Source organism: Bidens hawaiensis, unplaced genomic scaffold, assembly GCF_021521415.1.
Source record: "Bidens hawaiensis isolate Kalapana, Puna unplaced genomic scaffold, B.hawaiensis_p1.1 tig00035082_1, whole genome shotgun sequence".
NCBI lineage: Eukaryota > Viridiplantae > Streptophyta > Magnoliopsida > Asterales > Asteraceae > Bidens > Bidens hawaiensis.
The window spans coordinates 196,182-222,010 of record NW_027496105.1 but is presented as its reverse complement, the minus strand read 5'-3'; positions in this window follow the sequence as shown (position 1 = coordinate 222,010).

Below are 25,829 nucleotides of genomic sequence, written 5' to 3'. Positions count from 1 at the left end.
CATCGATATCGATTCCAACGCAGCGCCAACAGTAACACATGTTCCTAAGCAGCTATCTCTGAAGAGCTCCTCGAACTCCTCCCAGAAAATGGATAACTAATTACGAACAGATCCATCAGGCTCCCGTCCAAACAACGACAGCTCCTGACTTCGTCCGACTCCAGGACGGTCTTGTCGAACTCAAGTTCAAGAAAGAAGATAAACGAAACGTCTTCTCTACGATGTACATGATGCAGCCTGTAAAGACTCCAACCACGACAGAACATTTCCCGTATGACGTTTGCAACTGTCAGTCATGCTTAGACGAGGCAGACAAGGTTTAATATGATGAAGATGTTCCAAAAAAGAAGAAAGGATCCCAAAGGTCTCTAAAGAAGAGATATGAATAAGGAGATCCAGTTGTTGGTCTTCTTGGCGAACCATCGGGCAAGATTGACTACTATGTCCTTTATGGTGATTCACCATCATAACCAACACCAAAAGTAGCCAAACCTTCATCACCCAAAACCCTTCCTAAGCAAAAAAGGAATGTTTTTCATCACACATATTCCATCCACCTCATCCCCAGAACTCCATACTGAGTTCCCAGCCTCGTTCGAAGATCCTATACAGAAAACAAAGCATAGTTGGAAAGTTCAACCTTCCAGTACTATGAACCCCACATGATCCTCAAGCCAGATCACTACTGCAGAAGCTACACTCATGTGGAAAAGTGAGAATGTTGTTGCCAAGAACAAAGCTATCCTAGCTCAGCAGAACAAGTTCAGCCAAACCCAAGAAAGCTCGGTTGACGGAGTGCAAACTCTGGAGGGTATCATTTATGAGATACGGACCAAGATGCTTGGTCTTCATAATTAATTAATCTAGATAGCCAACTCAGCTCCTGGCCCACAGACTCAAAACAGCTTAGTCCAGAAAGAAGCGGAGATGAAGTTTATCAAAGCCCAGCTTGTAGACCTCGAGAGTCAGCACAAGCAACAAAGAACTTCAACCATGGCCGATGATCCATGGAGACTACCAAGTGCTCCTTTTTTCATAACAGCCTTTGAGCCATAACCGTTACCGGTACACACGTGGTCAGAAAAGGCACCATCAATGAACCTTTCGGCTAACGAGCAAGATCAGATCAGAGCTAGAGCAAGAAATGCATCCTCAAACCGTAGTGCTTCGCCAAGTAGCACAGACCAAAAACTGTTCAAAAGCAGTTCTAAGAGAGAGATATGCAGGTCAAAAATGACAATATGATGATGGCTTATCCAGAGACACCACAGCTCAGAGACGAAAATGCCTTGTGAATTGTCAGACGACCTTTGCCGGTTAACGACCCGATTATCATCCCCTATGAAGAAACAGAGGATAATCTAGAACCAAGTAAAAAAACAAGATGCCCCGAATGTTCAAAACCAAAAACATGTTACATGACAAAACCACACTCTCATTAGAAGACCCGTAAACATAAAGCGGAAGTACCAGAACCAATTGCCAAGATCCATATCCTTACCAGCATGTATGATAGACCAATTTCGGTCATTGCATTATTTGATACTCGGTCTGCAGCTTCGGTCTTAAACCCAAAAATTCTCCCTGATGAATATTTGGTACGACATCACGAAGGATTTGTGGCAACGAATGGTGAATCGTTTGTAATCACCAAGAAAAGCATCCCCATACACCTAAGAGTCTTCCCTACGTGTACAATCAAACACAGATTCCTAGGTTCAGACTGCCATGGAAAAGATCTCTTATTAGGTTTGATGTCCTCCATCAATTAAGAGATTTAAGGTATGTAAAAGAAGGACTCAGATACAAGAGGTTTATGAAACCGTGGAGTACCATCCCGAGAATATTCACGGTTTCCACCTTTGCTCCTATTGAAGCGATAATAGAAAAAATCATTCATACTTCTTGTGCTAATAGCCATACTGAATTTCTCAAAAAGCACAGTTCCCCGTTATGGTTAAACAAATCATTCTTCGTCACTCTTCCCTTCAAGAAAAATGAAGACATAAACCCTACAAGAGCGAGTAATTCATGAATGAATCCAGGCCACATGAATTTAGCTATCCAAAAGTGCCAAGAGCTAATAAACCGAAAATCTCATTGAGTCAACAACATCCCCATGGGCGTGTGAAGCTTGTTATGTCAACAAAAGAAGCGAACAAGTTAGAGGAAAACTAAGGCTGGTCATCAACTACCAACCACTGAACCGCTTCTTGGCAGACGATAAATTCCCACTCCCTCAAAAGAAGACGTTATTCCAGTCTTTGGTGAACACAAAAGTTCTGTCAAAGTTTGATCTCAAAGATGGTTTCTAGCAGTTAGGGATCAACCCAGAATATAGGCCAAAAACAACATTATGCATTCCAAATCACCATTACCAATGTAAAGTGATGCCGTTTTGGCTAAAAAAATGCACCGTTAGTTTTCCAAAAGGCGATGATACGCATTTTTTAGCCAATCCTTAGTAATGCATTGGCCTATATTGACGATATCCTCTTATTCTCAGAAGATGAAGAATCACATGCGGACTTACTACATAAGTTACACTCCATTGTCCAGAAGTACGGAATTATGCTACCAGAAAAGAAAATGGAGGTCGGAATAAGTTCCATTGAGTTTCTTGGCATGAAGATTACCGGAGGCAAGTACCAGCTACAACCATACATTGCCAAAGAGCTCCACCAATTTCCGGATAAGCTGACGTCACAAAAGGAAATCCAACAGTTCCTCGGGTTAGTCAATTATATGGTAGATTTTCTGCCAAAGTTGTCTGTCCATATAGCTCACCTGTTCCCCATGCTGAAAAAGAGTCCTCCCACTTGGACTGAAATCCAAACACAAGCTGTCAAACAAATAAAGGAGCTTCGTGACAAGATGCCTCCTTTATAGATTCCTGCATAAACAGACAAGCGAATCTTACAGACAGACGCTAGTGATGAGTACTGGTCAGCAGTCTTGCTTGTCAAAGACGATAAGGGTGTCAGAACAATATGTGGCTATAAAAGTGGCACGTTCAAGGAATCTGAAAAACATTACCATTCCACGTACAAAGAAATCTTAGCGGTTAAGAAAGGAATCAAAAAATTTCAATACCACTTAATTGGCCATAATTTCCTCATAGAAATGGACATGTCAGCTTTTCCAAAAATGCTACAGTTTAAACAAAAGATTCTCCCAGAATCACAACTGCTGAGATGGGCAAATTGGTTTACTCAATGGACGTTCACAGTTAGACATATTAAAGGAAATGATAATATCCTTGCAGATTTCTTATCAAGACCAAAAGAGTACAAGCCAAAGGCCTATAAATACAAGGAGTATCAAGAGGTCCAGCACCAGCACACCAAACACTCCCATATCTTACCAACCTTATTCATGATGAATAACCCAGGTTCATCCAGCTCCCCAAAACCACTTGCAGAAGAACTTAGAGACAAGAATGTGCCTGAAGAGATTATCGAGGTAATTGCATAACATACCCTGAAGGAACGATCCCAATTATGCTACAAGACGCTTCTTTCAATCATTATGAAAAAGCATGGTTTGTTCATGAAAGGAATCATGTTCCATCCCGATTACCCATTCATGAACATCTTCCATATCAGAGACCTTTATTGCCTACCGAAAGAAGCTTTATGCTTTTTCTGGTATATAATTGAATCTCACACAATTTTCGTGCCCTTCAACTCAGAGAAGCTTCTCCCTTACTTAATTGACTGTCAGTGTGAGAAATTGTCAAAAGAATCCACAAATATGTTCACCCTGCTACAATGGTTCCTCACCCCACATCAATGGATTGAAGAAATTACATCTTCAAAGAAGAAATACTGCATTGTATACTTCAGAAGACCAGGATGTTATATTCCTCCATCAACAGCAGAGACGGGCAGTCATTGGTTTTACATGCCCCTTATTGTTTCATACACTCATGGTCAGATATAATGCCTACTAGCCCTAACCACAAATACTGGGCTCCAAAAGAATATGCAGATACACGGATATGTCTTGCTCATGCAAACAACGTCTCCCCTGAATCAATACCAGTGAACGTACTTAACGGAGAAAATGTTTGGGAAAACGACAATCCGTATTCCAAAATCTGGAAGGAGGTCTTAAGCCAATACACAGAGACCCATCTTGTTGATGAATTTGATTCTTACGAAGATGACCCGTCGCACTCAGACTCCTGTTGGAAGTAAAAAGTATCTATGAAGAAGAAGTTCCTACAAAGCCATTTTTATTTGTATGCTTTTTGTGTGTTTATTGTGTGCTTAATAATAAAACTTAATCACTCTTAAAGTGGTTTTAGCATGTAGGTTATGTATTAAAATATCTAGTATTGTGTGATGTAAGCCATGATGTAATTTGCTAGTGTGATGTAAGCAATGATGTCATTGACACCCTTATGTGGCCTATAAAAGGAGGGTTCCCCCCTAGTGTATTTCTCATCTTTGGAAAGAAATAAAATCTTCTTCTTATATATTTCTCTCTAACTTCTCTCTAGTTTCCCTCTCTAAAAACTCTTTTGAGTCTTTTATCTTTTTTATTTTCCGGTGGGTTATTTGAGGGTCCTCTCAAGTCTAGAAAGACTAGTCACTTGAGGTTCAGAAGATTTCCAAGCCGAGCTCCGCCTTGTGTCTTGAGGTTCTTACTGGTCTTCCTAAAGATCAGCTATACACTCCCCCCTTTTATGGGTTTGGGCTTAGGGTGTTAGGTACATTATATATACCTTGTAACTAGGTCTTTTGTGAGTGTCGATCATAGAACTGTGAAAGAGAGAGTTTGTCATTCATATGTTATTGTAATCATTGTTGAGGGTTTAAGCACCCGACGTTTAATATAACGTGTGTTTTGAAGTCATTATTGTGTTTATCCATATTTTTCTTGAATCAATTCGTTGTTAGATTCCGCCTAACAACGGGTTTTATTGATATCACATTGAAAGATCCTACCTTGGGACTTACATGAATAGACTATTGAACGACACTTGGATATGCTTGGGTATTCATATGCTAGATGTCTTGTGATATAAACTTAAATTATAATACTTTTAGTTTAAGTGGTTAACGCTTCAAGGCATAGGTTTTACGACCTTAAATCATGTATTGATAGGATGCTCTAGGGTGCTGAAATTTCGGATTATGTGGTTTGTCATCTGGGTATTCGTATTGCCTAAGTGAATTTATGAATATTAAATTGATCTAAAAATCTAAACCCATAGTTACTACTACTAAAACAGCAAAAGCTATTGAACGAATGCAATTCACTTATTCAAGATAGTGATAAAGAGTCATAAATCATCATTAGGTACTTCACTTTACACTTAAACAATGAGTTGATCAATCATTTTTTTAGTCATACATTGGTCTCTTTCGCGTGTTCCATACTAATAAAAAAAACCTACTTTGATGCTTGATTTTCGGCGGACATCAACGTATGTAAACCCTACAGATGAATTCGTGCATATTCACATGGGATGATATGCTTTGGGGTGTTTCTTGTTAATGGCCTTTCTGATATACTTTGATGCTTGAGTTTTGGAGGACAACAATATCCTTTATTGTCTAAGCTAGTATATATATATGCTTAAAAATACACAGTGTTTTGCAAAGTTTTGGTAAATTGAGTTTAAGGAAAGTTAAGTTGGGTGCCCTAGTTCAATAAAACCATAATGAAGTGTGGTAAGGTGGCTTCAGTGCTTTTTTAGGGTGGGTCCTACTTAATCATATGAACTAATGAAATTTTTGCACCTTATTTGCCTCGGTAAGTAGGGTATGGGTTTAATTGGATAAAAATACTGGCAATCGCAGTTTTTGTGTTAATCTGTTAATAATCAAAATAACCTAAAGTGTTTTGTGGAGACAATTTTTTATTATGATTCCATTGTAATTCTTTTTTGGGACAAAAAAGGATAAGTGTGAGGATGTGATGAGTGGACAATAATGATTTTTTTAATGATTAACACTGCGTGTTTTAGTTGTTTTTATATATCGAACACGAGTAATTTGAATATTCTTATAATTGCTTGTGCTTGAAGCTTAAAGGAACTAATTCGGAGCACTTAGGATGGCGAGAAATCAAATAATGGATAAAAGGAAGCAACCAGGAGGTTGGAATGACGAATGAATAATAAGAAAAGAGAAAATGAAGATTTTGGTTCAAGCCCACTGTAAGCTACGATGACCATACTGTAGCCTATGATAGAGGGTGCACAAAAGAGATGTCGTAAAGCAGAGAAGTAACCCGCAAGCTAAAGTTCCACCATAAGCTATGGTGGCCTGGCCGTAGCTTATGACGAGATCTAATAAGAAACTTCAGATTTTGTATTATTTATCCCATATTTAAGCGAGTTTAACCCTAATCTCGAATAGATTTTGTACCTTTACATATTGGGATGAACTGGGGGGTCGTTCTTCATTATCTTAGCACCCTTGAATCACCATAATCATAGATGCTTTTATCCTCTCAACCAACAATCAAGATAATCATATATGCTTTTATCCTCTCAACCAACAATCAAGATACTCAGGCTAAAGCTCTAGTGACCATCTCCAAGTAGAGTTGTGTTGTGATTTGGAGTTTTATCGATTAAAACTTTCACGTTGGATTTGGATTCATTTAAACATTCAGTTAGTCGAATCTTTATATTTGTTTGTGTGGTTGAATGGTTTTTCGTAATTGAATGTCTTGCGATTTTATCAGTTAAATGATTTGAGGCCATCAACATATAGGATTAAGTTCTTATCGTCATTGACCTGTTTATAACCATTAAAATAATAACATTCATCAAAACCTAAACTGGTAATCAATTAGATTATTATTCAGTTGTGTCAATTGTTCCGATTAAGTTCTGATAATCAGCAGGTAATTTCTTAGTCTTTTGATTATTTTTTTAAACAAAGTGAGTTCCATGATGGTTTAACTAATTCATCCAATTTGTTTCGCAACATGAAACCTGGAGTTTGGTTATTTTCTCATAATTTTCAAATTAAAGATATTTGTTTTCCAATGTAATTAATAATCTCAACCCATTTTCCAAAGCTTGCTTGACATTGTTTGTCCGCCTAGTATAATTGGTTATTAAGTATTGAACTTGATTAGCACTTTCCACCTTAATTTCCCTTAATAGTAAAGGTATTTTATAAATGTCTTATTGACCTTTTGACATTGATCGAGTACTAGACTATATGGTACACCGTACCGCGTACAAGATTATCATTTCGATTTAACCTACCCTCCCTCGTACCGAATTTTATGAATGCACGAACCGTGTACCGAACGTACTGTGATCCATGAGACTATGGATGGAAGTCGAGAGCTAAATTGTTAATAATGGAAAGTTCAAGGGATAAAGTGTTAACGGTTTTTATTAAGGGACCTAAAGTGTCAATAGCGTAAGTCCAAGGTCTATAGTGTCTATTGTTGAAAGCTTATTGGCTAAAGTGTAAATAGTTGAAAGTTCTATCATTATCCCCATCGTTATCTTTATCCCTGTCTTAACATCCTTATCCCCATCATCCTATCTCTATCCTTATACCTACCCCCATTCCCATCCACATCTTTATCCTTATCCCTATCCCTATCCAACCTAATATGTATCCCCATCCCTATCTTTATCCTCATCTCTATCCTTATTCTCATCCCAATCCCTATCCATCTATCCCCCATGCTTATCCATATCCCCATCCCCAACTTTATCCCCATCCCAATTCAAATCACTACCACTAGATCATTCATATCCTTTCTCCTTATCTCTAAATCATATATAACATTAAAAATCACTACCTTTTCTACTTTCTTTTCAATTAAATAATATTTTGTATACCTTTATCATTACTTTTCTATCTCCTTCATTCAAAGCCAATTTCAGAAAGTATTAAACACTCACAACACTTTAAACCACTCAATGCATTATAAAAAAATAAAAAATAAGAACTCACAAAATTGGGGAATAGGATGTGAATGCTCTTATATCTCTATATCTATATATATCCTTATCCATATCTCATCCCTACACTATCCTCATCCTTATCGTTGTTAGAGCATTCACAATGGGTTCTCCATATTATGTGTGTGTTCTCCATTTTTTAAGTGTGGTTAGAGTGGTTGTGAGTTAAAGAGAGAGAAAATGTTACTTTCATGGTTAAATTAGGAGAAACACTATTCACCCTCCATAGTTTTTAAACATATTTTTTTAAAGTGGTTGTGAGTGGAAGAGAAAGAAAATGCAATGATAAAGGTATAAAAAATATTATTTAATTGAAAATAAGAGGAAAACGTAGTGATTTTTAGCATGGTTGTAAAAGTAAGTTTACAAGGCCAAGTACTTTCCAAGTAATCACTACAAGGTATAATGCCGAGACGACTTTCTCTAACTTTTCCTAGTTACTCGAAATCAATTAAAGGTGGTCAAAATATGCCAAAATCGGATCTAGTCGGTCAACTTGTGTAACATCCTACTTTTGATAATAATACATAAAAGAATTACGTTACTTAATGGTGAGTTATTATTTAATTGAGTTAAATAAAAATAATAGAGTGTGGGCTTGGACAATAAACATGGTGATGGGCCTTAGGTCCATGAGCTTAAGGGTATATAAACCCCCTTAAACCTCCCTAGAACCCTAAAACCCTCATTTCCATCTTCTAGCCTCCAAAACACAATCAAAAACACACACTCTCATCATTTCGGACCTAGATCTGAGCTGAAGAAAGGTTGGGTTTCATGTTCAACATCATTAAACAAGAGAAACGCGTCTAGATTCACAAGTTGAATCCGAGCCGAAGCAAAACCCAAAAGGTACATTTCAAAATAAAGGTTACGCTTTTAAGGTTGGTTTGCCCTAGGATTAACTAAGGCAAATCGAGCCTCATTATGTAAGAAAGATGTAAACTTGAACGTAAACAAGATGTTTTGATTGAAACAGGGCAAACGAATAACGTTTGGACCGAGTTAGTGCAAGGAAACAATATGGTTAAAGTCATAGGCTGGTTTTTATACAAAACAGGCAAAACAAGTCAAAAAGAAAGGCCGGAAGTGAAGAGAATAAAATCATATTCGATCGCAAAGTAATTGAATCGAATGGATAAAGTAATCTAATCGAATAGGCAAAGTAATCGAATCGAATGGACAAAGTAATCGAATCTAATGGGCAAAGTAATCGAATCGAATGGGCAAAGTAATCGAATCGAATTAAATGGACAAAGTATTCGAATCGAATGGGCAAAGTAATCGAATCGAATAGGTAATTCGATTCGATTTGAATCACTCATTCGATCAGAATCAGCCATTCGATTAGAATCATTCATTCGATTAGAATCCCTCATTCGATTAGAATCAATCACTCGATTAGAATCACCCATTCGATTAGAATCAGTCACTCGATTAGAATCAGTCATTCAATTAGGTTTGTCATTCGATTAGAATCCGTCATTCGATTAGAATTTATCATTTGATTAGAATGGTCATTCGATTATATATCGATTAGATTTGTTCAAACTTCAGTTTGCTGATGAATTTTTAGTAAAGGAATGTTAATGAAAATAAATTTTGTACAAGATGACATGGAAGCTCGACCCCAGCCAGGGGCTCTGCCCCTTGGACCCTGCTAGGGACTACTGCCCCCCAGGCCCCCATAGCTAGGGGTTACAATAGCATAGAAGTATGGCATAGTAGAGGTAGTTAATTGATACTTATAACTATTACACAGCTAAAGAGGGGTATTACCGTTAACTCTGAGAGGCACAGGACACAGGTGAGTTCCTAGCCCCATTTCCTTGTTATGTTTTCAGGGTTGTGTGCATACTTGATGTGATTAGTTAATACACTTACCTTAAGTGGTAATTGTATGATATGTGATTGCTTTATGAATGGTGTATGAATGATATATGAATGCTATAGAAAAGATTAAGAGTATGTATGAAAGCTTATAAATATAAAGAAAGGTATGTATGGTTGTATGGTAAGAGGGGGTAGACCCTAATAATATCTGTGAAAGGAGGGTGGCAGACCCTAATAATATTTGTGAAAGAAGGGTGGCAGACCCTAATAATATCTGTGAAAGGAGGGTGGCAGACCCTAATAATATATGTGAGGTTATAGGGCGAAAGACTCTTTAAGGGTGGCAGACCTTAATAATATATGTGAGGTTATAGGGTGAAAGGCTTTTTAAAACGTATACGTATGTATGTAAAGTAAGAATGAAGGTATGTACTTATGTATGTACGAAAGAAAGTAAAGTAGGTTAAGTATGTAGTATATGAACGTATTGTATGTTGCCTGATTAACTAAAACTCACTCAGCATAGCTGACTTTTAGTATGCACGCAGGTGAAGATATTGGCATCTTGAGAAGAATGCTATGATGTTATGTTTGATTATGTTTTTATTTTGAAAGACAAATATGAATGATGTTAAGACAAGATTCAGAATGTTGTGTAATATATTGTTGACTTATTAAATTCCGTGAAAAGTTTAAATTTACTCTGATATTTAAAAATGTGTTTATGAGTAAATCCAATGCCAAAGTAGGGCACCGGGACAGTGGTCTTACTACTTGGGCATATTTTGACTTAAAAATAAAGTAAAACATAATTCCTCTGTCGGTTAAAAGTCAATCAAAAGTCAGTCAAAAATCAAGTCAGGCGGCTCGAGTTGGCTAGGATCCATTTATATAGTATCCAAAACTTAATTCTCTTTACATTTATCATGTCCGAGTACTCTCCAATCACTCCCCGAGTACTCCGAGTTCACCCAACTACCCAGTCGGCCGCCTAAGGTCCGCCTAACAACTTTTGCAACCTTGATTGTTAATATAACTTTAGATTTTGAGATGGAGAACCGACTAGGAATTCTATTATTCTTATTTTTATCCCTATCTTTATCCCTGTCCCTATACGAATCTCTATCCTTAAACCTAAAATTCTGAACCAAAAACACCGATCGAAACCGAAAAATCTGAACTAAAACAAAACCAACAATTTGGTTTTTTTTGTTTTTGTAATATACCAAACTAGCGGTTCGGTTTTGGTTTTGCATTTATTAAAATTACAAGACAACCAAATTTGCAGGTCATCAGTACCCCAAAGCTCTTAATAGACTAAAAAAACATCTCCTAGTAAAAAGCCAGTCCCTCTTAGGATTCAAAATGATAAAGAGCACAGATATAAGTATCTTTGATATGCTTAGGAAAAATGAGTAACGTACTCCAAATAACCAAACCAGGAAGAACAAGATGATCTCATTTGAAATCTTATAAGAGAAATCCAAATGTTAAAACTCCCATATGTATCCAAAAGAAAACAGACTACCCTCATGGTTAGATTATTGAATATGCGAATGAAATTATGATATAGATTGAACTGTGTGCATCACGGTGTACTATAGAACTAAAAATTGAGTTAGATAACCTCGGAATATAAATTTCGGAAAACCCGACCAAAACCGAATTTCAAGATTTTTATTTTTTTAGTTTTTATTTTAATCAATATATAGGAATTGTATAAATACGTAACTCATTAACTTTTGGCCAAATGTATAATAACAGTCTATTAGTTAAAAACTAACAAAATTTATTTATACACAAATTCATTATTTTCGGCCTAAAATTTTTGAAGGCTCAAATGGCAAAAATAGAAACCGAACCAAACAAAAACGAAAAACCGAAATCGCACCAAACCACACCACAGACGCTACTTCTTAAAATTGTCCCCATCCTAATTTCTAAATTGTAACTGGGTTCAATGATCCAGTCTAATAAAGTAAAAGTTAAAATACAAATTATGAGAAGGATTTGTGACTACACAAAAACCCAACAAAAACATTTTTCAAAAATAATAAAAAAATCATAACTCAAAAAATAAATAAAATGATATTAATGAAAAAAAAAACTAAAATGTTTCACCCATCATTTCCGTTCAAAAAAAACGACCAAAAGCCGCAATGCCGAGAAAAAAGACATAATGGCAAAAATAAAAAAACACAATGATAACTAAAAAAAGAAATTAGATCGCAAAATATAACAAAATTTTGAGTAATATAACATAATATCAAGGAAAAAAGACACAAATAATTACGAAAATAAACACAAAACATAATGATAAACAAAAACACACAATGAATTTTTTTCTTACAACATTGGTGTTTTTTTTAAGATCGAAGAAGATGGTGGAAACATTTATGTGTTTTTATTTATTATTTTTATTTTTTTGAAGAGTTTTTTTTATATGGCTACAAATCCTTCACATCATTCTCAATTTTGTCCCATTTTATAGAATAATTTTACCCTAATAATAAATAAAAACTTCTGAATTTTGGGTTAATTTTTACGTTGTATCTCTGACGAGTAGTTTCAAGTGATGTTTTATCTCTTATGGGTCAATTCAGGTTATGTTTATCTCTAACGGGTCAAACTCGGTTCATATTTTATCGAATTTTTTTTTTTTTGAAATGGTGTATTTTAATAATTTAATTAGGATAACGGTTTGCTAAAAAAAAGATTTAGGTGTATCCGTCGGTAGCAATGCCGGACTAGGAGTAACTTAATTTGGGTACGTATTTCTCGATAGCGGATCACCTGACACGTCAGCTTTGTCTCCTGATCTACCACTTCCAGTAGTGGATTAGGAGTAACACCATTTAACCTCAATAACCAGCGATAGAGAACAGCGTTACACCAAACTTAACCCCGTTAACTTTTGTACTAAAACAGTGTACTATAGATTCCCATGCACACCTCCATTGATAAAATGCACATTTACAAAGACATCTCTTCAATTCTATTGCACAACGCTGGCTCCATTATCACATGCATTACTGATATAATGCTAAATATTTAAGTTTCCCGTGAATATTTTATTTAATATTTTAATAGTTTTTGTTCGTTTTCAGTCAAGATTTGTATACTAATAACATTATTGTGTTTGGTAGGTTTCGGAAATTGATCGTGATCAAAAAGGGCAAAAAAATGAGTCAAAACGAGCCAATACGAGGATCCGGAAAGCGTCAGGAAGGAACCGGCCAGACCAGGCCGGTCTGACCGGCCAACCCTACCCCATGCGCCGCGCCGCGCGACCATGGGGGCACACCATGTCCGTGCGGCACCTAGGTGTATCTGATGATGTTTTAGTTCGTTTTTGTTCACTGCATTGGGCCTTGTATCTAATGATCCTTAACCTTAACCTGAACAATACCCTGCTGCCACCAGACGAATTTGGAGTATACAAGAGCTATTATCGAGTTTCGTGACGGTTTGGAAGGCACGAAAACATCCGGTGAATAGACATACGTTCAAGAGTGAAGATTATAAGTTTTATCATCCTGATTTCCCGTTCTTTATTATATTTGTCACCATGTTTTCGGTTTTATTTACTTTTTGATATAGATATGATGCTAGGCTAAACTTCATAAACTACCTAGGTCGTGATGAACTTTTGTTTGGTTTGATTTTGATTGGGATTCTTTTCGTTATGGATTTTATGCTTTAAGTAAATTGTTGAGTTTGAGTAAATTGATGCGTATGACTACTTGATTTATTTTTGGATTTATTGCTTTAAGTAAGGGTTTTGTTAGGTCATTTACTCAGTATTCTTGACTAGTCTATGATTGATATGCATTAAGATCATAGAAACAATAAAACTAATTATATAAATAAAAGTGAGCTGCTAGCCTAGAAAGCTGTAAGGTGATAGGTTATTCGTAAGGAGTCCGTCTATGTTTGATTGTCAACTTAGTCTATTGAGTCAACTGAGTCTACTTAGCTATCTTTGATTTCGTTATAGAGATACTTAAACAAAAATAATTAAATAACCGTAAGAAAGTTTAATATTTAAAACTGGTGCATCTTAAAACTTGTTAGAAACTCATAGGTGTCTTCTTGGATGTTCAAGGGTCCTGTTCGGGCTTTCTGTCAAGGGTTTATCTTACGAACTCAGTTCCATAATTTAAGTTTCCCAGTTAATTGATGGCCATAAGATAGGGGATTCTAGCCTAGGTAGTTACTTTCATCATCTGAATTAATTTAAGTGTTTTAATAGTTTAATATTTTATTTAATTAGGGTTAAGTTTATTAATAAAATAATTAATTAGGTTTAAGTAGTCATTATACTTTATTATTATTTAATTAGTTAGGGTTTAGTTTATTATTATTTAGTTTAAATATTATTAAATAGTCGTGTCTTTTAGTAGAGTCTAATTTGCTAGTTTTGTTATTTAAAGAGTCTCGTGGGTTCGATTTCCGAACTTATTTAGTTATACTAGAGTCGACCGGTACACTTGTATGTTGGTAGTTTAAGAGTCTAGAGTATTACTTAGTGTCTAGTTTTAGCGTATATGTATTTGACTACTTTTAGCACATCAAGTTTTTGGCATCCTTGCCGGGGACTCTTGGCGATTGCGTTATTAGCTTCGATTAGACTTACTTGCTACATACGTGCTATTTGATTTATTTTCATTTGAGTCGTAGGAGTCTAATTAAATTTTAGTTTCTTTTTGTGTTAGTTTTTTTATTTTTAGTCTACTTACTTGATCTGTTGCGTTTTTTGGTATATGCCACATCTTCGTTCGCAAGGACCACCACTAGCTAGTTCGTCAGAAGCTGATTTGACACCAAAGTCTGATAATCACCAAATAGTTCACCACCAGAAATTCCGAGAAGTCAACCAGAAGTTCAAATGGCCAACGATAGCACAGTTGCTGCTCAAGCCTTCGATGGCTTAACAGCCAATCATGCATCATCATTCCCGAGATCAGCAATCCCAACGCGTGGCATATTCTGTCATACATCATGAACAATCTCGTTCAAACTAATCAGTTTCATTGGCATGATGACAAGGATGCACCGGTACACATTAACCGGCTCTACCGCATTTTAAAACTTTTTAATTTACAAGGTGCTACTGAAGATGCTATTTTCTTACTGAAAAACAGCTCTTTGGCTTGACACTCAGCCACCTAGCACATTCACTACTTGGGAAGCACTGTGTTCAGCTTTTATCAAGAAATACTTCCCACCTGCTAAAGCGGCTATTCTTCGTGGTCAGATTCACTCGTTTCACATGGAGCCGGATGAACAATATTGTCATGCTTGGGAGTGTTTCCATAACCTGCTATCTCGTTGCTCACATAATGGTCTCACACCATGGGATCTCGTGGAGAAATTTTACAATGAGCTGAACCGAAACCCAAGTTCGTTTCGATACGGCTGCGGGAGGAAATCTAAAGGCAAAGAAGAATGTCACCAAATGTAACGAGATGTTTGAAAGCTTTGCTCAATCAGACTACGCCAAAGGACACATCGCGGGAATTTCACTCCCGTCAGCAGTACATCCTCATCTTCTCGAGGTGTACACCAGGTTAATCTGGATACTAGTGTGGCTGCTACTTTGAAATCATTAACTAGAGAGGTAAAGGAACTTAATACGAAGGTGGACAAGTTTGAGTTTTGTAGGGGTGTACATGGTACTTTGGATTGCCCGTTGATGAATCAATAGGTCAATTTTGTTGCTGGTCAGAACAGGTTTCCCAACAATTACAACAACAACCCGAATTGGAACACCTACAAGAACCCAAATTAGAACAACCCCACATGGCTTTCAAAATTCTTATAATTATGGACAAGGTCGGTACTTCAATAAAAATAATAACAATGGTACTAATGTTCAAAATAATGTGCAGGATTCGAATGGTGGATTTGGACGATTATAGGCTATCATGAAGAAAATCTCGGAGAGATATCAAGTTACACAGAAAAAGTGTGTCGAGCACGACCTACTCTTCTAGAATCAACAATCATCGTTACTTGACCTTCAAAGGTCTGTGGGCGATATTGCTCGGCGTCTCAACAAAAGGCCTCATGGACAGTTTTCTAGTACTACTCAACCAAATCCGGCGCTCAATTGAAAGCCATTACTACTCGTAGCGAAAGGGTTTTGGGTCCCGAGGTCTTTAAAGAAATGGTTGGAGTTGAAGAAGAGGAATTGGAACATGAAGAGATTGAGATGGAGGCTCCGGGTAAGTCACAAGGTAAAACACCAGTTATTGAGCCACAAGTTGAGAAAAAGTCGGTCGAATTCAGGCCACCACCCATTATTGATCTCGACCATGTTCCGTATCCCGCTAGTCTCAACCATCAAAAGTACATGAAGTTGTTTACTTGGTAAAGACTTCCGTTTATTGAAGCTCTCCAACACATGCCAAAGTATGCGAAGTTTTTGAAAGATTTTCTCAAGAGAAAAGATCGGTTGGGAGAGGTTTCTTCTATTCCACTTAGTGGGGATTGTTCGGCGGTAATGTTAAATCGGGTCCTAGAAAAGTTTTTGGATCCGGGTGTGTTTACGATCCCGCGTATATTCGGAAGTGGTATGATGAGTCAAGCGTTGGCGGATTTGGTCGCTAGTATTAGTCTTATGCCATATTCGTTGTATGAGAAGTTGGAGTTGGGCGAGCTTACACTGAATCATATGTCGTTGTCATTGGCGGATCGTACGGTTAAATATTCGCGAAGTATTATTGAGAATTTTCTAGTGCAAGTGGAAAAATGTGTGTTTCCGGTAGATTTTGTGGTACTTGACATGGAGGCTGACGAGAGGGTTCCCATTATTCTTGGTCGCCCGTTTTTGAGAACGACGAAGGCTCTTATTGTGTATGATGAGAGGATCACACTTCGGGTTGGTGATGAGAATGTTACTTACGATGTTGCTAAGTCGATGAAGCACCCGGTGATAATGATGATTTAGTGGTCCATGTCATTCGGTCTATTTTCTTAATTCTTTCATTTTGGGTTTTGATACGTGTGTTGATTACATTTGTGGAGCCGATCTAGTTGGGATGGATGTGGATGAAGAGTTGGAGGAAGAGGATGCAGATGAAGTTTCTTGCTTGGTGGAGATTATGGAGGTTAGTGAGGTTATTTGTGAGAAAGAAATATGTAGATAAACCCGCTTTGTTGGAATCAAAAGTTCTTCCGTCACATTTGGAATATACTTATCTTGGAGAAGGCTCGAATTTGCCCGATGTTGTTTCTTCTAAGTTGACAGAGGAAGAAAAGTCAAAGTTGATTGGAGTGTTGAAGATGAATAAAGGGGCGATTTCATGGAGACTTTCGGATATTAGGTATTAGCCCCGCTTATTGTACGCACCGGATTTTAGTGGAAGATGAGTATAAACCTATTGTTCAACCCCAAAGGTGTCTTAACACAAATATACAAGAGGTTGTCAAGAAAGAGGTTCTTAAGTTGATGGATGCCAAGATGATTTACCCTATCTCGGATTCTCAATGGGTAAGCTCAAGTTGTTCCAAAGAAAGGGGGTGACGGTTGTTATGAATGAGAAGAATGAACTTATAGGGCGTTCGATTACCGGTTGGCGTGTGTGTATTGACTATCACAGGTTGAATGATGCCACCCGGAATGACCATTTCCCGTTGTCGTTTATTGATCAAATGTAGGAGTGTCTCGCAACTCAGCAATTTAATTGTTTTCTTGATGGTTTTTCAGGTTATTTTAAGATTCCAATCGCACTGGAAAACCAAGAGAAGACGACTTTACGTGTCCGTATGGCACATATGCGTATCATCGACCGTGGTTAGGGTTGATAGAGACGTCCATCGAGGTAATTCTTTCTATCAGTATTTGGGTAATCTTGAGACGATGTTGAAACGATGCATTGAGACGAAGTTGATGTTGAATTGGGAAAAGTGTCACTTTATGGTGACGGAAAGGATAGTGTTGGGTCATAAGATTTCAAGAGATGGTATAGAGGTGGATCGGACGAAGATTGATATGATTAGTAGACTTCCTTCTCCGACAAGTGTGAAGGCTATACGAAGTTTTCAAGGTCATGTGGGTTTTTACCGGCGGTTTATTAAAGACTTTTCATAAATTACCCACCCGATGATCCGATTATTAGAGAAAGATATCCCTTTTGTGTGGCGTTCAAGTTTTTGAAAGAGCAACTCGTGAGTGCCCCTATTCTCGAGTCACATGACTGGAACTTTCCTTTTGAGCTCATATGTGATGCAAGTGACTATGCTGTTAGGACGGTTTTAGGGCAAAGGCATGAGAAACATTTTCACCTAATTTATTATGCAAGAAAGACATTGAATGATGCCCAAGAGAACTACACCACCACCGAAAAGGAACTTTTAGCCGTTCTATTTGCATTTGACAAGTTTCAGTCCTACCTTGTGCTTTCAAAGACCACTGTTTTTACCGATCATGCAGCTTTGCGTTTTCTCTTTCACAAGAAAGACGCGAAAACCTCGTCTTATACGGTGGATTCTATTACTTTCGAGTTTGACCTATAAATCAAAGACAAGAAGGGGGCGGAGAATGATGCGGCGGGGATCATTTTTCCCGTTTAAAAGATCCGAAGAGAGAAGAGATTCGTGAGGAAGAGAATGGAGATATTTCCGCATGAGTCAATTGATTTTTTTGCTGCCAAAAAGCAAGGTTTGCCATGGTTCACCGATTTTGCTAATTATTTATCTACCGGCCTTGTGTTGAAAGGGATGACTACACAACAAAAGAAGAAGTTTTTTCAGGATGTGACTCTGTATGTTTGGGATGATCCTTTTCTTTTCAAGATTGGTGGTGACCGGATTCTTAGAAGATGTGTGACAAGGGAAGAAGGGTTGAATATTTTGAGACATGTTCATGAAGGTTTAACGGGAGGTCATCATGGAGCACATGCCAAGGCCCAGAAGGTATTTGATAGTGGTTTTTATTGACCGTCAGTTGTAAAAGATGCGGTGGAGTTTGTTAAGACGTTTGATGCTTGTCAACGCACCAGTAATATTTCATCGAAGAATGAGATGCCTCAAAACCCCATACAAACTCTTGAAATTTTTATGTTTGGGGCATAGATTTTATGTGACCGTTTCCCGTTTCCAGTGGTTACAAGTATATTCTAGTGGCGATAGATTATGTTTCTAAGTGGGTTGAAGCCCAAGCATTGGCCACTAATGATGCTAGAGTTGTTGTGAAATTTCTCAATAAATTGTTTACTCGTTTTGGGACCCCACGGGCGATTATTAGTGATCGAGGTACTCATTTTTGCAATGTTGTCATGGAGAAGGCATTAGCTCGTTATGGAGTTACTCATCGCACCTCTACCGCTTACCATCCTCAAACGAATGGTCAAGTCGAAAATGCAAATAGAGGGGTGAAGAGAATTTCAGAGAAAACGGAATAAGTCGGAAAGATTGGTCGGTGAAATTGGATGACGCACTATGGGCATTCAGAACCGCATATAAGACACCGTTGGGTACTACACTCTTTATGCTAGTTTATGGTAAAGCATGTCATCTTCCCGTTGAGTTAGAGCACAGGGCATTTTGGGCAATGAAAACGGTTAATGTTGATCTTACCGAGACCGCAACAAAGAGATATTTTCAAATTCATTAGTTGGAGGAACTTCGTGATGCGGCCTATTCTCGATCGTTGGATATCAAGGAAAAGACGAAAGTATTGCACGATCGACGTTTGAAGGGACGTAAAGACTTCAAGAAAGGTGATAAAGTATTATTATTTAACTCTCGTTTAAAGTTATTTGTAGGAAAATAGAGATCAAAGTGGACGGGGCCGTATTTGGTGAAGGAGGTGTTTCCGTGTGGAGCGGTGGAGCTAGAGAATCTGGACAATGGAACTTCGTGGAAAGTGAATGGTCATCGTTTCAAGCATTATCTTGGAGGAGCGTAGGATTCAATCAAGGTGGAGGAAACTCCCCTAGATCCATCGAATTAAATCATCGAATGGGTTCTTGAGTGAAAACTCAAGTATAGAATTTGTATAATTTACTTCATTTTATTTTATTCTCTTTAAGTCACTAACACTAGTTATTGTAGTTTTGTTGTGTCGTCGAGTCGTTACAAGGAATCATCGCCATCATGGAGAGAGGATTTGACGAGAATTTAAAGGTTCCAGGTAAGTTTGCACGTAAAATGACATAAAATAGACATCAAAAGACTTGGTAATTTCTTTAAAACTTTTCTAAGGCAAAAAGGGGCTTCAAACTCGTAACTTTCTGTTAAAAACACACGTTGCTCCGCGCGACGAGGGTATGTGATCAAGGTCACGCTAAGGAATCATCGCCATCATATAGAGAGAATTTGATGAGAATTTAAAGGTTCCAAGTAAGTTTGCACGTAAAATGACATACAATAGACATCAAAAGACTTGGTAATTTCTTAAAAAATTTTCTAAGGCAAAAAGGCGCTTCAAACTCATAACTTTCTGTTAAAAACACACAACGCTCCGCGCGACGGGGGTATGTGATCAAGGTCGCGCCACGCAAAGACGAGGAACGGCCAAGAGGGGCTCAGGGCTCCCCTAGGCCGCATGGCGTGGCCCTATATGCATATATCAGATTTTTTTTGCTATTTACACCATACTATATCAATTTTTTACCCATTTTTCAAAACCCCCTTTCTCCCTCACCCAAAACCCACGCACCTTAACTCCATTCTTCACCAAATCCACCATTTTTTCACCATTTTTCACCAAATTAAACCTTAAAATCAACATACTATCATCACATTATCATAACCCATCATTAATTTTAACCCAATCTTCACCAATCAAGTCACTTGCACACACTTAGATTCCAACTTTTTGCAACTTAAATCCTTGTTTTGCAGTGTTAGTTATTACTTTGTGTTGACTAATTAGTTGTCGGGGTTGGTTAGAAACTAGTTGTAAGAGTTAGTTTTCGGGTGCGGGTCGGTATGGTTTGGTAGATTATTTTAGTTTGTTGGGTGCAGTTAAATCCTTGTTTTGCATCACTCAAAGGTATGGTTTCTTGTTTTCTTGTAATTTTTATGTTTTTGTAGTGTTAGTTATTACTTTGTGTTGAATAATTAGTTGTCGGGGTTGGTTAGAAACTAGTTGTAAGAGTTAGTTTTCGAGTGAGGGTCGGTATGGTTTGGTAATTATTTTAGTTTGTTGGGTGCGGTTGGTTGGGTTGATAATTTTTGAAAGATGGTTTTCGCGGTTTTGGTTGGGTCGGTTTGGGTTTAACCGAGTGTAGTAAGTGTTGGGGTGTTTAGTTTGGGATGTTGGACATAAAAATTATAGTAGTCAAAACGAGATGAAAAACAATTTTATACAATATATATTTTGCCAAAGTTTGGTTTTCCACTCCTTTTTGACTCAATGTTCGAGTTTTTGGCACTTGGGCTTAATTGGGAAATTAAAGTGCCGGGAGGAGGTAATGTATGTTGAGTTCGGTTTGAATGTTTCGGGTTTTGCAAACTAATCTAGTTTTCAGTTTTGGTTTTCCGTTAACTTTATTAGAAAATAAATCTTTTGTTCGTACTCAATTTACATTCGGACGAGTTCGGTTTGAAATATTTTGTAACTTGGATTTACAAACTTTATTTATTTTTAGTTTTTAATAATAAAAAAATTCCGAAAAATTACAAAAATATTTTAATTTTTGTTTATTTATTTACTTACTCCCATTGTTGGTTTGTTTGTTTTATTTTGTTTACAGAATGTCGGATATGGACGTGTCGAAAGAAGCGGGATAGCGAAAGAGAGGTCCGGCATCGCGGCAACGAGGTGGGCCGGCTGAGGTGGTTTTTGTTAAGCTGAAAAATCGTCATATTGAATGAATATCAAGATAAGCCGATCTAGACGAGAAGAAAAGGTCAAAATCTTCGCGATAGTTCGTTACTTCAATTTGAGAAAGATTCGCCGGAATATATTCGGATGGATAATCTTGTTAATTCTAATCTTCTCACTTTCAAGACTATCGATTGGAACTTGTTGGATACTATTGGTCAAAGATAGTGAGTGTGTGGAGGAGTTGTTAGGTCCAAAGTTTAAGGCGATGTTGTGTCTTGACGAGCCACGATAGTTCGTTACTTCAATTTGAGAAAGATTCGCCGGAATATATTCGGATGGATAATCTTGTTAATTCTGATTTTCTCACTTTCAAGACTATCGATTGGAATTTGTTGGATACTATTGGTCAAAGAGAGTGTGTGGAGGAGTTGTTGGGTCCAAAGTTTAAGGTGATGTTGTGTATTGTGAGTTCGGATATTCAAGACCTGGTGCTTCGTTATATTCATCGGATTTTGGTGAACACGCTTATTGGTAGGGGTTCGGGTGATAATAAGGTGAATTGGTTAGATATATTTTGTTTGTTTGGCAATGGTGGAAAAAGCGCCGGTTAATTATGCTAATATTTTGGCATGGTCTTTTCATCGTGCGAGACGAGGTGGAACAAAGAAAATGTCAAAGATTGACATGCTCATATATCACGGTTATTGCTAGAAATTTGGGTGTTTTTCGAATGTTTAAACCGGAGCATATGAGAAAGGGGCCCGCGAGAGAGTTTGTTGGAGTAAAAGATTTTAGGAAGGCGTGGATTTTGAAGACTAGTGACCCGTTAGCATGGAAAGATATGAAAACGGGTCCACAAGTTCATCCACCGCCAGATACCGAGGCTGATGCGGCTTTGACTGTCATATATCACCTCATCTGGTCAAACCCGAACTCCATCCTATCATACAACGACTCCATAGTAATCGTCTCGGGGCGAGGCTTTGTAACCAAAAACTGAATACCCGGTCTCTCAGACCTATCTAACGGCCTCTGATGTCATGTGGGCAATGCTCTCAGAGCCGCAGCAGCCTCGGTATCTGGCGGTGGATGAACTTGTGGATCCGTTTTCATATCTTCCCATGCTAACGGGTCACTAGTCTTCAAAATCCACGCCTTCCTAAAATCTTTTACTCCAACAAACTCTCTCGCGTGCCCCTTTCTCATATGCTCTGGTTTAAACATTCGAAAAACACCCAAATTTCTAGCAATAACCGTGATATATGGGCCCATGTCAATCTTTGACATTTTCTTTATTCCACCTCGTCTCGCACGATGAAAAGACCATGCCAAAATATTAGCATAATTAACCGGCACTTTTTCCACCATTGCCAACAAACAAAATATATCTAACCAATTCACCTTATTATCACCCGAACCCCGGCCAATAAGCGTGTTAACCAAAACCCGATGAATATAAAGAAGCATCGGGTCTTGAATATCCGAACTCACCATACTACCCGAAAACGGACAAATCGAAATTTTATTCCAAAATCTAGCCAATTGCACCTTAGTAAAACTTACTGGTCTTGGTTTCGAGAAAGCACCCCGTATACTCGTCTTAAACACTGGCAATTGAACCTCCCCCACCGAGTAAAAACCACTCGCTACCCCCCAACTCCAATATAGTCATCTCATGCGTCGTTCTACCAAGAGCAAAGAAAACCGCATCCGGTTGATCAAAATTATCGTCCTTGTCAAAAGTGCTTAGAATCTCCAACGTCGATTCATGGTATTGCGGCTCGTCAAGACACAACATCGCCTTAAACTTTGGACCCAACAACTCCTCCACACGCTCTCTTTGACCAATAGTATCCAACAAATTCCAATCGATAGTCTTGAAAGTGAGAAGCGAATTAACAAGATTATCCATCCGAATATATTTCGGCGAATCTTTCTCAAATTGAAGTAACGAACGAAAGGTTTATTTTCTAATAAAGTTAACGGAAAACCAAAATTGGACTAAATTAGTTTGCAAAACCCGAAATATTCAAACCGAACTCAATGTGCATTACCTCCTCCCGGCGCTTTAATTTTCCCAATTAAGCCCAAGTGCCAAAAACCAGTTGAGTGGATTATGAGAGAAAATCAGCAGAGGCAGGAAGACACGTTGAGGCATTTGATGACCGGGCTGAGCATTGGTTTACCTGACTATCTTCGATAGCCGGATTTTGCGGGTTCGAGTGGTTCGAGTGCCCCGGGTGGTTCGGGTTATGGTATAGGGCACTGTTTTACGTACCGGGTGATCTAGAGTTTGATAATGCAAAGCCGTATCAAACGTATGAGCAGAGTTCAGAAGAGGAAGAAGAAGATGACGAAGATTGAGTGTGTGGATGACGCGCCAGCTTTGGGAGTTCGTATCTTTTATCTATCTAAAATGTTTTTAGTTTTCTTTTTATGACGTTTTTATTTTTTATTTGGTTAGTATATTATTCTAAACTAGTTTGGAGTGTGGTGATTGTTTAGATTTATAAGTAACAATTATTTTCTAGATATTTTGTTTGATGTCACTTAGGTTTGCCGAGAGGAGTGACTGTTTCCGTTCAGGAGGGAGAATGAGTTGCTAAATCATGGTGAGCGGTCGGTAAGGAGAGCACCCATGGAAATAGACTGGAACATTGACAGTCTCGCATATTACCAACTAACTCTTTTTCATTTTACTTTGTTTTTTTTATTTTTATGTTTTTACTTTTTAGGTTTTTGCTTTAAATTTTATAATTGTAGCTTTTGTTTTTAATTTTTTTCGAGTCGTTTTTCCCGTGCCTGCATTGAGGACAATGCAAAATTTAAGTGTGGGGATGGGACACAAGTGTTTAAATTAATTCTATTTTTGTTTTTATTTTCTTTAAAAAAAGGAAAAGGTTTTAAAAATGTCCCTTGAATTTAGTTTTCTGTGTGAAAGTGGGAGGAGATGATGATATTTATCGAAAATTGGTTTTTCAAACTACTAATAATATGAGATAATATAAAAAGAAAACACACTAAATTTGGGATGTGTCGGTAGGCTTCGCCTTGAGAATGAAAGGGCAATTTGATAAAATGGGTAAACATAAATCTTTTGTGGGTAAAGCGTTTTGTCCGTGGAAGATAAGTAATGAAAGGTCGAGCCATACTCAAGTCTCAATTATTGGTATGAAATGTGAAATGTTATAATTATTATGAATTTTAAAGTTGAATACGTTATAAATGACGTGTGGGTAGGTTTAACGTTAGATTATGCCATGTAGCCAGTGATATAAATTTTAAACTGCTTAGTTTGAGTGTTTTACACTTCATTGGCGTATAGTTTTATAACCTTAATTCTTGTATTGATGGGATGCCTCGGGTCCGGAGACCATATTCATCTGGGTATTTACAATTCCTAAGTGGGGTTGTGGATATTTAAATAAAAGCTAAAAAAGAGCAAACCCGCATTTTTCTGCCACGTAAGTCAATAAACATGATCACTGCGTACTAAAAGTACAAATACACTACTGACTTGATCATCCAAGTTGTTAGCCATGTGGGGTCATGTTGTGGGGAACACTAGCTATTAACTAGTTATACCTTAATCATATCTGATGGCTGCTTGGTAGACTTTGATGCCTAAGCTTAGGTGGATAAACAATACCCTTGATCGTCTTAACTATTCATAAAAAGATAGCAACAAAAATTTTAAATCTGCTAATTTTGAGGTTTAAGTCAAGTTGGGGTGGTCTAGTCCGGTAAAAGCTGAAAATAAGCGGGTCTTAATTGTGTAAACCACTAAGTAAATATAATTGTTGAATCTTATTTGTCCCGGTAAATATTAAGGCGTGGGTTTAAGTGGACAACAATATCGGTGATCGTGGTTTTCGCGTTTATCTAATCTTTAAATTAGTCTATATGTTTTTAAAACTGTATTTTTCGATTCTGATCCAACTACATTAGACTTTTTCATAGACGAAAAAAGAACAAGTGTGGGGATATTAGATATAATGCTAAATATGTATGTTTCCCGTCAATATTTTATTTAATATTTTAATAGTTTTTATTCGTTTTCAGTCAAGATCTGTATGCTACTAACATTATTTTGTTTGGTAGGTTCCAAAAATTGATCGTGATCACAAAGGGCGAAAAACGAGTCAAAACGAGTCAATACGAGGATCCGGAACGCTTCAGGAAGGAACCGGACAGAGAACCGGTCAGACCAGGCCCTGTTTTCAGTATATAAACATCCTTAACCTGAACGAGAACAGAGCCATCTGATGA